This window comes from Hyperolius riggenbachi, chromosome 7 (genome assembly GCF_040937935.1).
Source record: "Hyperolius riggenbachi isolate aHypRig1 chromosome 7, aHypRig1.pri, whole genome shotgun sequence".
Lineage (NCBI taxonomy): Eukaryota > Metazoa > Chordata > Amphibia > Anura > Hyperoliidae > Hyperolius > Hyperolius riggenbachi.
Genome location: NC_090652.1, coordinates 325241093 through 325254344, shown reverse-complemented (window position 1 = coordinate 325254344; position 13252 = coordinate 325241093).

The window sequence follows — 13252 nt, the reverse complement described above, 5'->3', positions numbered from 1 at the left end:
GTACACAGGCTGATGGCACACACATAGACAGGTCCTCTGTACACAGGCTGATAGCACACACATAGACAGGTCCTCTGTACACAGGCTGATAACACACACATAGACAGGTCCTGTGTACACAGGCTGATAGCACACACATAGACAGGTCCTCTGTACACAGGCTGATGGCACACACATAGACAGGTCCTCTGTACACAGGCTGATGGCACACACATAGACAGGTCCTCTGTACACAGGCTGATGGCACACACATAGACAGGTCCTCTGTACACAGGCTGATGGCACACACTTAGACAGGTCCTCTGTACACAGGCTGATAACACACACATAGACAGGTCTTCTGTACACAGGCTGATAACACACACATAGACAGGTCCTCTGTACACAGGCTGATGGCACACACATAGACAGGTCCAGTGTACACAGGCTGGTAGCAAACAGATAGACAGGTCCTCTGTACACAGGCTGATAGCACACACATAGACAGGTCCTCTGTACACAGGCTGATAGCACACACATAGACAGGTCCTCTGTACACAGGCTGATGGCACACACATAGACAGGTCCTCTGTACACAGGCTGATGGCACACACATAGACAGGTCCTCTGTACACAGGCTGATAACACACACATAGACAGGTCCTCTCTACACAGGCTGATGGCACACACATAGACAGGTCCTCTGTACACAGGCTGATGGCACACACATAGACAGGTCCTCTGTACACAGGCTGATGGCACACACATAGACAGGTCCTCTGTACACAGGCGATGGCACACACATAGACAGGTCCTCTGTACACAGGCTGATAGCACACACATAGACATGTCCTCTGTACACAGGCTGAATGCACACACATAGACAGGTTCTCTGTACACAGGCTGATAGCACACACATAGACAGGTCCTCTGTACACAGGCTGATAACACACACATAGACCGGTCCTCTGTACACAGGCTGATAGCACACAGATAGACAGGTCCTCTGTACACAGGCTGATAACTCACACATAGACAGGTCCTCTGTACACAGGCTGATAACACACACATAGACAGGTCCTCTGTACACAGGCTGATAGCACACACATAGACAGGTCCTCTGTACACAGGCTGATAGCACACACATAGACAGGTCCTCTGTACACAGGCTGATGGCACACACATAGACAGGTCCTCTGTACACAGGCTGATGGCACACACATAGACAGGTCCTCTGTACACAGGCTGATAACACACACATAGACAGGTCCTCTGTACACAGGGTGATAACACACACATAGACAGGTCCTCTGTACACAGGCTGATGGCACACACATAGACAGGTCCTCTGTACACAGGCTGATAACACACACATAGACAGGTCCTCTGTACACAGGCTGATGGCACACACATAGACAGGTCCTCTGTACACAGGCTGATAACACACACATAGACAGGTCCTCTGTACACAGGCTGATAACACACAGATAGACAGGTCCTCTGTACACAGGCTAATAGCACACACATAGACAGGTCCTCTGTACACAGGCTGATAGCACACACATAGACAGGTCCTCTGTACACAGGCTGATAACACACACATAGACAGGTCCTCTGTACACAGGCTGATAACACACACATAGACAGGTCCTCTGTACACAGGCTGATAGCACACACATAGACAGGTCCTCTGTACACAGGCTGATGGCACACACATAGACAGGTCCTGTGTACACAGGCTGGTAGCAAACAGATAGACAGGTCCTCTGTACACAGGCTGATAGCACACACATAGACAGGTCCTCTGTACACAGGCTGATAGCACACACATAGACAGGTCCTCTGTACACAGGCTGATAACACACAGATAGACAGGTCCTCTGTACACAGGCTGATAGCACACACATAGACAGGTCCTCTGTACACAGGCTGATAACACACACATAGACAGGTCCTCTGTACACAGGCTGATAGCACACACATAGACAGGTCCTCTGTACACAGGCTGATAACACACAGATAGACAGGTCCTCTGTACACAGGCTAATAGCACACACAAAGACAGGTCCTCTGTACACAGGCTGATAGCACACACATAGACAGGTCCTCTGTACACAGGCTGATGGCACACACATAGACAGGTCCTCTGTACACAGGCTGATAGCACACACATAGACAGGTCCTCTGTACACAGGCTGATAACACACACATAGACAGGTCCTCTGTACACAGGCTGATAGCACACACATAGACAGGTCCTCTGTACACAGGCTGATAGCACACACATAGACAGGTCCTCTGTACACAGGCTGATGGCACACAGATAGACAGGTGCTCTGTACATAGGCTGATGGCACACAGATATACTAGTCCTCTGTACACAGGCTGATGACACACACATAGACAGGTCCTCTGTACACAGGCTGATGGCACACACATAGACAGGTCCTCTGTACACAGGCTGATGGCACACACATAGACATGTCCTCTGTACACAGGCTGATAGCACACAGATAGACATGTCCTCTGTACACAGGCTGATGGCACACATAGACATGTCCTCTGTACACAGGCTGATGGCACACACATAGACAGGTCCTCTGTACACAGGCTGATAGCACACACATAGACAGGTCCTCTGTACACAGGCTGATAGCACACACATAGACAGGTCCTCTGTACACAGGCTAATAGCACACACATAGACAGGTCTTCTGTACACAGGCTGATAGCACACACATAGACAGGTCCTCTGTACGCAGGCTGATAGCACACACATAGACAGGTCCTCTGTACACAGGCTGATGGCACACACATAGACAGGTCCTCTGTACACAGGCTGATAGCACACACATAGACAGGTCCTCTGTACACAGGCTGATAGCACACACATAGACAGGTCCTCTGTACACAGGCTGATAACACACACATAGACAGGTCCTCTGTACACAGGCTGATAGCACACACATAGACATGTCCTCTGCACACAGGCTGATAACACACACATAGACCGGTCCTCTGTACACAGGCTGATAGCACACAGATAGACAGGTCCTCTGTACACAGGCTGATAGCACACAGATAGACAGGTCCTCTGTACATAGGCTGATGGCACACACATAGACAGGTCCTCTGTACACAGGCTGATGGCACACACATAGACAGGTCCTCTGTACACAGGCTGATAGCACACACATAGACAGGTTCTCTGTACACAGGCTGATAGCACACACATAGACATGTCCTCTGTACACAGGCTGAATGCACACACATAGACAGGTTCTCTGTACACAGGCTGATAGCACACACATAGACAGGTCCTCTGTACACAGGCTGATAGCACACACATAGACAGGTCCTCTGTACACAGGCTGATGGCACACACATAGACAGGTCCTCTGTACACAGGCTGATAGCACACACATAGACAGGTTCTCTGTACACAGGCTGATAGCACACACATAGACATGTCCTCTGTACACAGGCTGAATGCACACACATAGACAGGTTCTCTGTACACAGGCTGATAGCACACACATAGACAGGTCCTCTGTACACAGGCTGATAGCACACACATAGACAGGTCCTCTGTACACAGGCTGATAGCACACACAGAGACAGGTCCTCTGTACACAGGCTTATGGCACACACATAGACAGGTCCTCTGTACACAGGCTGATGGCACACACATAGACAGGTCCTCTGTACACAGGCTAATAGCACACACATAGACAGGTCCTCTGTACACAGGCTGATGGCACACACATAGACAGGTCCTCTGTACACAGGCTGATAGCACACACATAGACAGGTCCTCTGTACACAGGCTGATGGCACACACACAGACAGGTCCTCTGTACTCAGGCTGATAGCACACACATAGACAGGTCCTCTGTACACAGGCTGATAGCACACACATAGACAGGTCCTCTGTACACAGGCTGATGGCACACACATAGACAGGTCCTCTGTACACAGGCGATGGCACACACATAGACAGGTCCTCTGTACACAGGCTGATAGCACACACATAGACATGTCCTCTGTACACAGGCTGAATGCACACACATAGACAGGTTCTCTGTACACAGGCTGATAGCACACACATAGACAGGTCCTCTGTACACAGACTGATAACACACACATAGACCGGTCCTCTGTACACAGGCTGATAGCACACAGATAGACAGGTCCTCTGTACACAGGCTGATAGCACACACATAGACAGGTCCTCTGTACACAGGCTGATGGCACACAGATAGACAGAGCCGCCGGATCGCCTCTTCCGCATCCCTGCGCGGCGCGGGGACGAGGGCGGATCGAATCCGACGCACGCGCAGGGATGCGGAAGAGGCGATCCGGTGGCTAATCGAGCCGCAGGATCGCCTCGTGTAGACGGGGCTTTAGACAGACACACATCTGATAGCAGGCAGGAAGTTGGGGGACACAGATAACACAGACAGGAAGTTGGGGGAGCACAGATAACACTGACAGGAAGTTGGGGGAGCACAGATAACACAGACAGGAAGTTGGGGGACACAGATAACACAGACAGGAAGTTGGGGGAGCACAGATAACACTGACAGGAAGTTGGGGGAGCACAGATAACACAGACAGGAAGTTGGGAGACACAGATAACACAGGCAGGAAGTTGGGGGGACACACACAACACAGACAGGAAGTTGGGGGACACAGATAACAGAGACAGGAAGTTGGGGGACACAGCTAACACAGACAGGAAGTTGGGAGACACAGATAACACTGACAGGAAGTTGGGGGACACAGCTAACACAGACAGGAAGTTGGGAGACACAGATAACACAGACAGGAAGTTGGGAGACACAGATAACACAGACAGGAAGTTGGGAGGGACAGATAACACAGACAGGAAGTTGGGAGGGACAGATAACACAGACAGGAAGTTGGGAGGGACAGATAACACAGACAGGAAGTTGGGGGAGCACAGATAACACAGACAGGAAGTTGGGAGACACAGATAACACGGACAGGAAGTTGGGAGGGACAGATAACACAGACAGGAAGTTGGGGGACACAGATAACACAGACAGGAAGTTGGGAGGGACAGATAACACAGACAGGAAGTTGGGGGACACAGATAACACAGACAGGAAGTTGGGAGGGACAGATAACACAGACAGGAAGTTGGGGGACACAGATAACACAGACAGGAGGTTGGGGGAGCACAGATAACACAGACAGTAAGTTGGGAGGGACAGATAACACAGACAGGAAGTTGGGGGAGCACAGATAACACAGACAGGAAGTTGGGGGAGCACAGATAACACAGACAGTAAGTTGGGAGGGACAGATAACACAGACAGGAAGTTGGGGGAGCACAGATAACACGGACAGGAAGTTGGGAGGGACAGATAACACGGACAGGAAGTTGGGGGAGCACAGATAACACAGACAGGAAGTTGGGGGAGCACAGATAACACAGACAGGAAGTTGGGGGAGCACAGATAACACAGACAGGAAGTTGGGGGAGCACAGATAACACAGACAGGAAGTTGGGAGACACAGATAACACAGACAGGAAGTTGGGGGACACAGATAACACAGACAGGAAGTTGGGGGACACAGATAACACGGACAGGAAGTTGGGAGGGACAGATAACAGAGACAGGAAGTTAGGAGACACAGATAACACGGACAGGAAGTTAGGAGACACAGATAACACGGACAGGAAGTTGGAAGGGACAGATAACACAGACAGGAAGTTGGGGGAGCACAGATAACACAGACAGGAAGTTGGGAGACACAGATAACACGGACAGGAAGTTGGGAGGGACAGATAACACAGACAGGAAGTTGGGGTAGCACAGATCACACAGACAGGAAGTTGGGAGGGACAGATAACACAGACAGGAAGTTAGGAGACACAGATAACACGGACAGGAAGTTGGGAGACACAGATAACACGGACAGGAAGTTGGAAGGGACAGATAACACAGACAGGAAGTTGGGGGACAGGAATTAGGACTGGTAAACTTGCAGAATCCGAGGAATGAGAAGTTTGGGAACGAGTTCTGTCAGGTATGACTTACGTGTGTTCTGTGATTGGACGATGATTGCTTGCTGACAGTATTCTCCTCACATATCAATCTTTACTAATTGCTCCTAAATATATAATGACAGTAGGCATGTGCCCCGATCATCTGGCCTCAGGCTGACAGAATCTCTCAGTTCTGGAGGATTCCGGGTGTGAGATCCTCAGACGGGAGCCGCCACATCAATAATTATCGGTAATTACAGGACTGATTGCCAGGAGCACCCCCTGTGTGTACATGCATCCGAATCCCCAGCGCTGCAACAATATGATGCAGGGGTGCAGAGTTATTCATGCAACTCTCACACGTGGTCACCGCTGTAAGATGAGATAGTGGGGTGAAATGAGGGGGTGATGAGCAGTGGTGCTCATCCAATATTCGGGTATCCGAACTACCCAGATAATCCAAAGTTTTTCCACTATCCGAACTTTGAATAGCAATTCGGATATTTTTAAAAATCTGAATAGACTACCCGAGCAAACTCAGATTTCCCATCTAAAATCCGAAATTGGGGCGGATAGTTAGTTCAGATATCCGAGCAGAAGCTAAACTCACCTTCAATGGCAAAAATCCCTTTCGACGAGAGAGAGAGAGAGAGAGAGATAGATTGGCGCAGTGTACACTGTTAGTTGTGTGTAGAGTGATTGGAGCAGTGTACACTGTTAGTTGTGTGTACAGGGATTGGAGCAGTGTACACTGTTAGTTAGTTGTGTGTGTACAGGGATTGGCGCAGTGTACACTGTTAGTTGTGTGTACAGGGATTGGAGCAGTGTACACTGTTAGTTACTTGTGTACAGGGATTGGCGCAGTGTACACTGTTAGTTGTATGTACAGGGATTGGCACAGTGTATACGGTTAGTTAGTTGTGTGTACAGGAATTGGCGCAGTGTACGCTGTTAGTTAGTTGTGTGTACAGGGATTAGCGCAGTGTACACTGTTAGTTAGTTGTAAGTGTACAGGGATTGGCGCAGGGTACACTGTTAGTTGTGTGTACAGGGATTGGCGCAGTGTACACTGTTAGTAGTGTGTACAGGGATTGGCGCAGGGTACACTGTTAGTTGTGTGTACAGGGATTGGTGCAGTGTACACTGTTAGTTGTGTGTGTACTGGGATTGGCGCAGTGTACACTGTTAGTTAGTTGTGTGTGTACAGGGATTGGAGCAGTGTACACTGTTAGTTGTGTGTACAGGGATTGGCGCAGTGTACACTGTTAGTAGTGTGTACAGGGATTGGCGCAGGGTACACTGTTAGTTGTGTGTACAGGGATTGGCGCAGTGTACACTGTTAGTTAGTTGTGTGTGTACAGGGATTGGCGCAGGGTACACTGTTAGTTGTGTGTACAGGGATTGGAGCAGTGTACACAGTTAGTTGTGTGTACAGGGATTGGAGCAGTGTACACTGTTAGTTAGTTGTGTACAGGGATTGGCGCAGGGTACACTGTTAGTTGTGTGTACAGGGATTGGCGCAGTGTACACTGTTAGTTAGTTGTGTGTACAGGGATTGGCGCAGTGTACACTGTTAGTTAGTTGTGTGCACAGGGATTGGCGCAGTGTACACTGTTAGTTGTGTGTACAGGGATTGGCGCAGTGTACACTGTTAGTTAGTTGTGTGTACAGGGATTGGCACAGTGTATACGGTTAGTTAGTTGTGTGTACAGGGATTGGTGCAGTGTACACTGTTAGTTGTGTGTACAGGGATTGGCACAGTGTACACGGTTAGTTAGTTGTGTGTACAGGGATTGGCACAGTGTACACGGTTAGTTAGTTGTGTGTACAGGGATTGGCGCAGTGTATACAGTTAGTTAGTTGTGTGTACAGGGATTGGCACAGTGTACACTGTTAGTTAGTTGTGTGTACAGGGATTGGAGCAGTGTACACTGTTAGTTAGTTGTGTGTACAGGGATTGGCGCAGGGTACACTCTTAGTTAGTTGTGTGTACAGGGATTGGCGCAGTGTACACTGTTAGTTAGTTGTGTGTACAGGGATTGGCGCAGGGTACACTGTTAGTTAGTTGTGTGTACAGGGATTGGCACAGTGTACACGGTTAGTTAGCTGTGTGTACAGGGATTGGCACAGTGTATACGGTTAGTTAGTTGTGTGTACAGGGATTGGCGTAGTGTACACTGTTAGTTAGTTGTGTGTACAGGGATTGGTGCAGTGTACACTGTTAGTTAGTTGTGTGTACAGGGATTGGCGCAGTGTACACTGTTAGTAGTGTGTACAGGGATTGGCGCAGTGTACACTTTTAGTTAGTTGTGTGTACAGGGATTGGCGCAGTGTACACTGTTAGTTAGCTGTGTGTACAGGTATTGGCGCAGTGTACACGGTTAGTTAGTTGTGTGTACAGGGATTGGCGCAGTGTACACGGTTAGTTAGTGTGTGTACAGGGATTGGAGCAGTGTACACTGTTAGTTGTGTGTACAGGGATTGGCGCAGTGTACACTGTTAGTAGTGTGTACAGGGATTGGCGCAGGGTACACTGTTAGTTGTGTGTACAGGGATTGGCGCAGTGTACACTGTTAGTTAGTTGTGTGTGTACAGGGATTGGCGCAGGGTACACTGTTAGTTGTGTGTACAGGGATTGGAGCAGTGTACACAGTTAGTTGTGTGTACAGGGATTGGAGCAGTGTACATTGTTAGTATTGTGTACAGGGATTGGCGCAGTGTACATTGTTAGTAGTGTGTACAGGGATTGGCGCAGTGTACACTGTTAGTTAGTTGTGTGTACAGGGATTGGAGCAGTGTACACAGTTAGTTGTGTGTACAGGGATTAGAGCAGTGTACATTGTTAGTATTGTGTACAGGGATTGGCGCAGTGTACATTGTTAGTAGTGTGTACAGGGATTGGCACAGTGTACACTGTTAGTTAGTTGTGTGTACAGGGATTGGCGCAGTGTACACTGTTAGTTAGTTGTGTGTACAGGGATTGGCGCAGTGTACACTGTTAGTAGTGTGTACAGGGTTGGCGCAGTGTACACTGTTAGTTAGTTGTGTGTACGGGGATTGGAGCAGTGTACACTGTTAGTTAGTTGTGTGTGTACAGGGATTGGCGCAGGGTACACTGTTAGTTGTGTGTACAGGGATTGGAGCAGTGTACACAGTTAGTTGTGTGTACAGGGATTGGAGCAGTGTACACAGTTAGTTGTGTGTACAGGGATTGGAGCAGTGTACATTGTTAGTAGTGTGTACAGGGATTGGTGCAGTGTACACTGTTAGTTGTGTGTACAGGGATTGGAGCAGTGTACGCTGTTAGTTAGTTGTGTGTACAGGGATTGGCGCAGTGTACACTGTTAGTTAGTTGTGTGTACAGGGATTGGCGCAGTGTACACTGTTAGTAGTGTGTACAGGGTTGGCGCAGTGTACACTGTTAGTTAGTTGTGTGTACGGGGATTGGCGCAGTGTACACTGTTAGTTAGTTGTGTGTGTACAGGGATTGGCGCAGTGTACACTGTTAGTTGTGTGTACAGGGATTGGCGCAGTGTACACTGTTAGTTAGTTGTGTGTGTACAGGGATTGGCGCAGTGTACACTGTTAGTTGTGTGTACAGGGATCGGCGCAGTGTACACTGTTAGTAGTGTGTACAGGGATTGGCGCAGTGTACACTGTTAGTTAGTTGTGTGTACAGGGATTGGCGCAGTGCACACTGTTAGTTAGTTGTGTACACAGGGATTGGCGCAGTGTATACGGTTAGTTAGTTGTGTGTACAGGGGTTGGCGCAGTGTACACGGTTAGTTAGTTGTGTGTACAGGGATTGGCGCAGTGTACACTGTTAGTTAGTTGTGTGTACAGGGATTGGCGCAGTGTATACGGTTAGTTGTGTGTACAGGGATTGGCGCAGTGTACACGGTTAGTTGTGTGTACACAGGGATTGGTGCAGGGTACGCTGTTAGTTAGTTGTGTACAGGGATTGGTGCAGTGTACACTGTTAGTTGTGTGTGTACAGAGATTGGCGCAGTGTACGTTGTTAGTTAGCTGTGTGTACAGGGATTGGCGCAGTGTACACTGTTAGTTGTGTGTACAGGGATTGGCGCAGTGTGCACTGTTAGTTAGTTGTGTGTACAGGGATTGGCGCAGTGTACACTGTTAGTTAGTTGTGTACACAGGGATTGGCGCAGTGTATACGGTTAGTTAGTTGTGTGTACAGGGGTTGGCGCAGTGTACACGGTTAGTTAGTTGTGTGTACAGGGATTGGCGCAGTGTACACTGTTAGTTAGTTGTGTGTACAGGGATTGGCGCAGTGTACACTGTTAGTTAGTTGTGTACACAGGGATTGGCGCAGTGTACACTGTTAGTAGTGTGTACAGGGATTGGAGCAGTGTACACTGTTAGTTAGTTGTGTGTACAGGGATTGGCGCAGTGTATACGGTTAGTTAGTTGTGTGTACAGGGATTGGCGCAGTGTACACGGTTAGTTGTGTGTACACAGGGATTGGTGCAGGGTTAGCTGTTAGTTAGTTGTGTACAGGGATTGGTGCAGTGTACACTGTTAGTTGTGTGTGTACAGAGATTGGCGCAGTGTACGTTGTTAGTTAGCTGTGTGTACAGGGATTGGCGCAGTGTACACTGTTAGTTGTGTGTACAGGGATTGGCGCAGTGTGCACTGTCAGTTAGTTGTGTGTACAGGGATTGGCGCAGTGTACACTGTTAGTTAGTTGTGTGTACAGGGATTGGCGCAGTGTACATTGTTAGTTAGTTGTGTGTACAGGGATTGGCGCAGTGTACACTGTTAGTTAGTTGTGTGTACAGGGATTGGCGCAGTGTATACGGTTAGTTAGTTGTGTGTACAGGGATTGGTGCAGTGTACACTGTTAGTTAGTTGTGTGTACAGGGATTGGCACAGTGTATACGGTTAGTTAGTTGTGTGCACAGGGATTGGCGCAGTGTACACTGTTAGTTGTGTGTACAGGGATTGGCGCAGTGTACACTGTTAGTAGTGTGTACAGGGATTGGCGCAGTGTACACTGTTAGTTAGTTGTGTGTACAGGGATTGGCGTAGTGCACACTGTTAGTTAGTTGTGTACACAGGGATTGGCGCAGTGTATACGGTTAGTTAGTTGTGTGTACAGGGGTTGGCGCAGTGTACACGGTTAGTTAGTTGTGTGTACAGGGATTGGTGCAGTGTACACGGTTAGTTAGTTGTGTGTACAGGGATTGGCACAGTGTACACTGTTAGTTAGTTGTGTGTACAGAGATTGGCGCAGTGTACACTGTTAGTTAGTTGTGTACACAGGGATTGGCGCAGTGTACACTGTTAGTAGTGTGTACAGGGATTGGCGCAGTGTACACTGTTAGTTAGTTGTGTGTACAGGGATTGGCGCAGTGTACACTGTTAGTTAGTTGTGTGTACAGGGATTGGCGCAGGGTACACTGTTAGTTGTGTGTACTGGGATTGGTGCAGTGTACACTGTTAGTTGTGTGTACAGGGATTGGCGCAGTGTACACTGTTAGTTAGCTGTGTGTACAGGGATTGGCACAGTGTATACGGTTAGCTAGTTGTGTGTACAGGGATTGGCGCAGTGTACACTGTTAGTTAGTTGTGTGTACAGGGATTGGCGCAGTGTACACTGTTAGTTGTGTGTACAGGGATTGGCGCAGTGTACACTGTTAGTTGTGTGTACAGGGATTGGCGCAGTGCACACTGTTAGTTAGCTGTGTGTACAGGGATTGGCACAGTGTATACGGTTAGCTAGTTGTGTGTACAGGGATTGGCGCAGTGTACACTGTTAGTTAGTTGTGTGTACAGGGATTGGCGCAGTGTACACTGTTAGTTGTGTGTACAGGGATTGGCACAGGGTACACTGTTAGTTAGCTGTGTGTACAGGGATTGGCGCAGTGTACACTGTTAGTTAGCTGTGTGTACAGGGATTGGCGCAGTGTACACTGTTAGTTAGTTGTGTGTACAGGGATTGGCGCAGTGCACACTGTTAGTTACTTGTGTACAGGGATTGGCGCAGTGTACACGGTTAGTTGTGTGTACTGGGATTGGCGCAGTGTACACTGTTAGTTGTATGTACAGGGATTGGTGCAGTGTACACTGTTAGTTAGCTGTGTGTACAGGGATTGGTGCAGTGTACACTGTTAGTTAGTTGTGTACACAGGGATTGGCGCAGTGTACACTGTTAGTTAGCTGTGTGTACAGGGATTGGCGCAGTGTACACTGTTAGTTGTGTGTACAGGGATTGGAGCAGTGTACACTGTTAGTTAGTTGTGTGTACAGGGATTGGCGCAGTGTGCACTGTTAGTTAGCTGTGTGTACAGGGATTGGCACAGTGTATACGGTTAGCTAGTTGTGTGTACAGGGATTGGCGTAGTGTACACTAATAGTTAGTTGTGTGTACAGGGATTGGCGCAGTGTACGCTGTTAGTTAGTCGTGTGTACAGGGATTGGCGCAGTGTACACTGTTAGTTAGTTGTGTGTACAGGGATTGGCGCATTGTACATTGTTAGTTAGTTGTGTGTACAGGGATTGGTGCAGTGTACACTGTTAGTTAGTTGTGTGTACAGGGATTGGTGCAGTGTACACTGTTAGTTAGTTGTGTGTACAGGGATTGGCGCAGTGTACACTGTTAGTTAGTTGTGTGTACAGGGATTGGCGCAGTGTATACGGTTAGTTAGTTGTGTGTACAGGGATTGGCGCAGTGTACACTGTTAGTTAGTTGTGTGTACAGGGATTGGCGCATTGTACATTGTTAGTTAGTTGTGTGTACAGGGATTGGCGCAGTGTACACTGTTAGTTAGTTGTGTGTACAGGGATTGGCGCAGTGTACACTGTTAGTTAGTTGTGTGTACAGGGATTGGCGCAGTGTACACTGTTAGTTAGCTGTGTGTACAGGGATTGGCGCAGTGTACACTGTTAGTTAGTTGTGTGTACAGGGATTGGCGCAGTGCACACTGTTAGTTACTTGTGTACAGGGATTGGCGCAGTGTACACTGTTAGTTGTGTGTACAGGGATTGGTGCAGTGTACACTGTTAGTTAGCTGTGTGTACAGGGATTGGCGCAGTGTACACTGTTAGTTAGCTGTGTGTACAGGGATTGGTGCAGTGTACACTGTTAGTTAGCTGTGTGTACAGGGATTGGCGCAGTGTACATTGTTAGTTAGCTGTGTGTACAGGGATTGGTGCAGTGTACACTGTTAGTTAGCTGTGTGTACAGGGATTGGCGCAGTGTACACTGTTAGTTAGTTGTGTACAGGGATTGGTGCA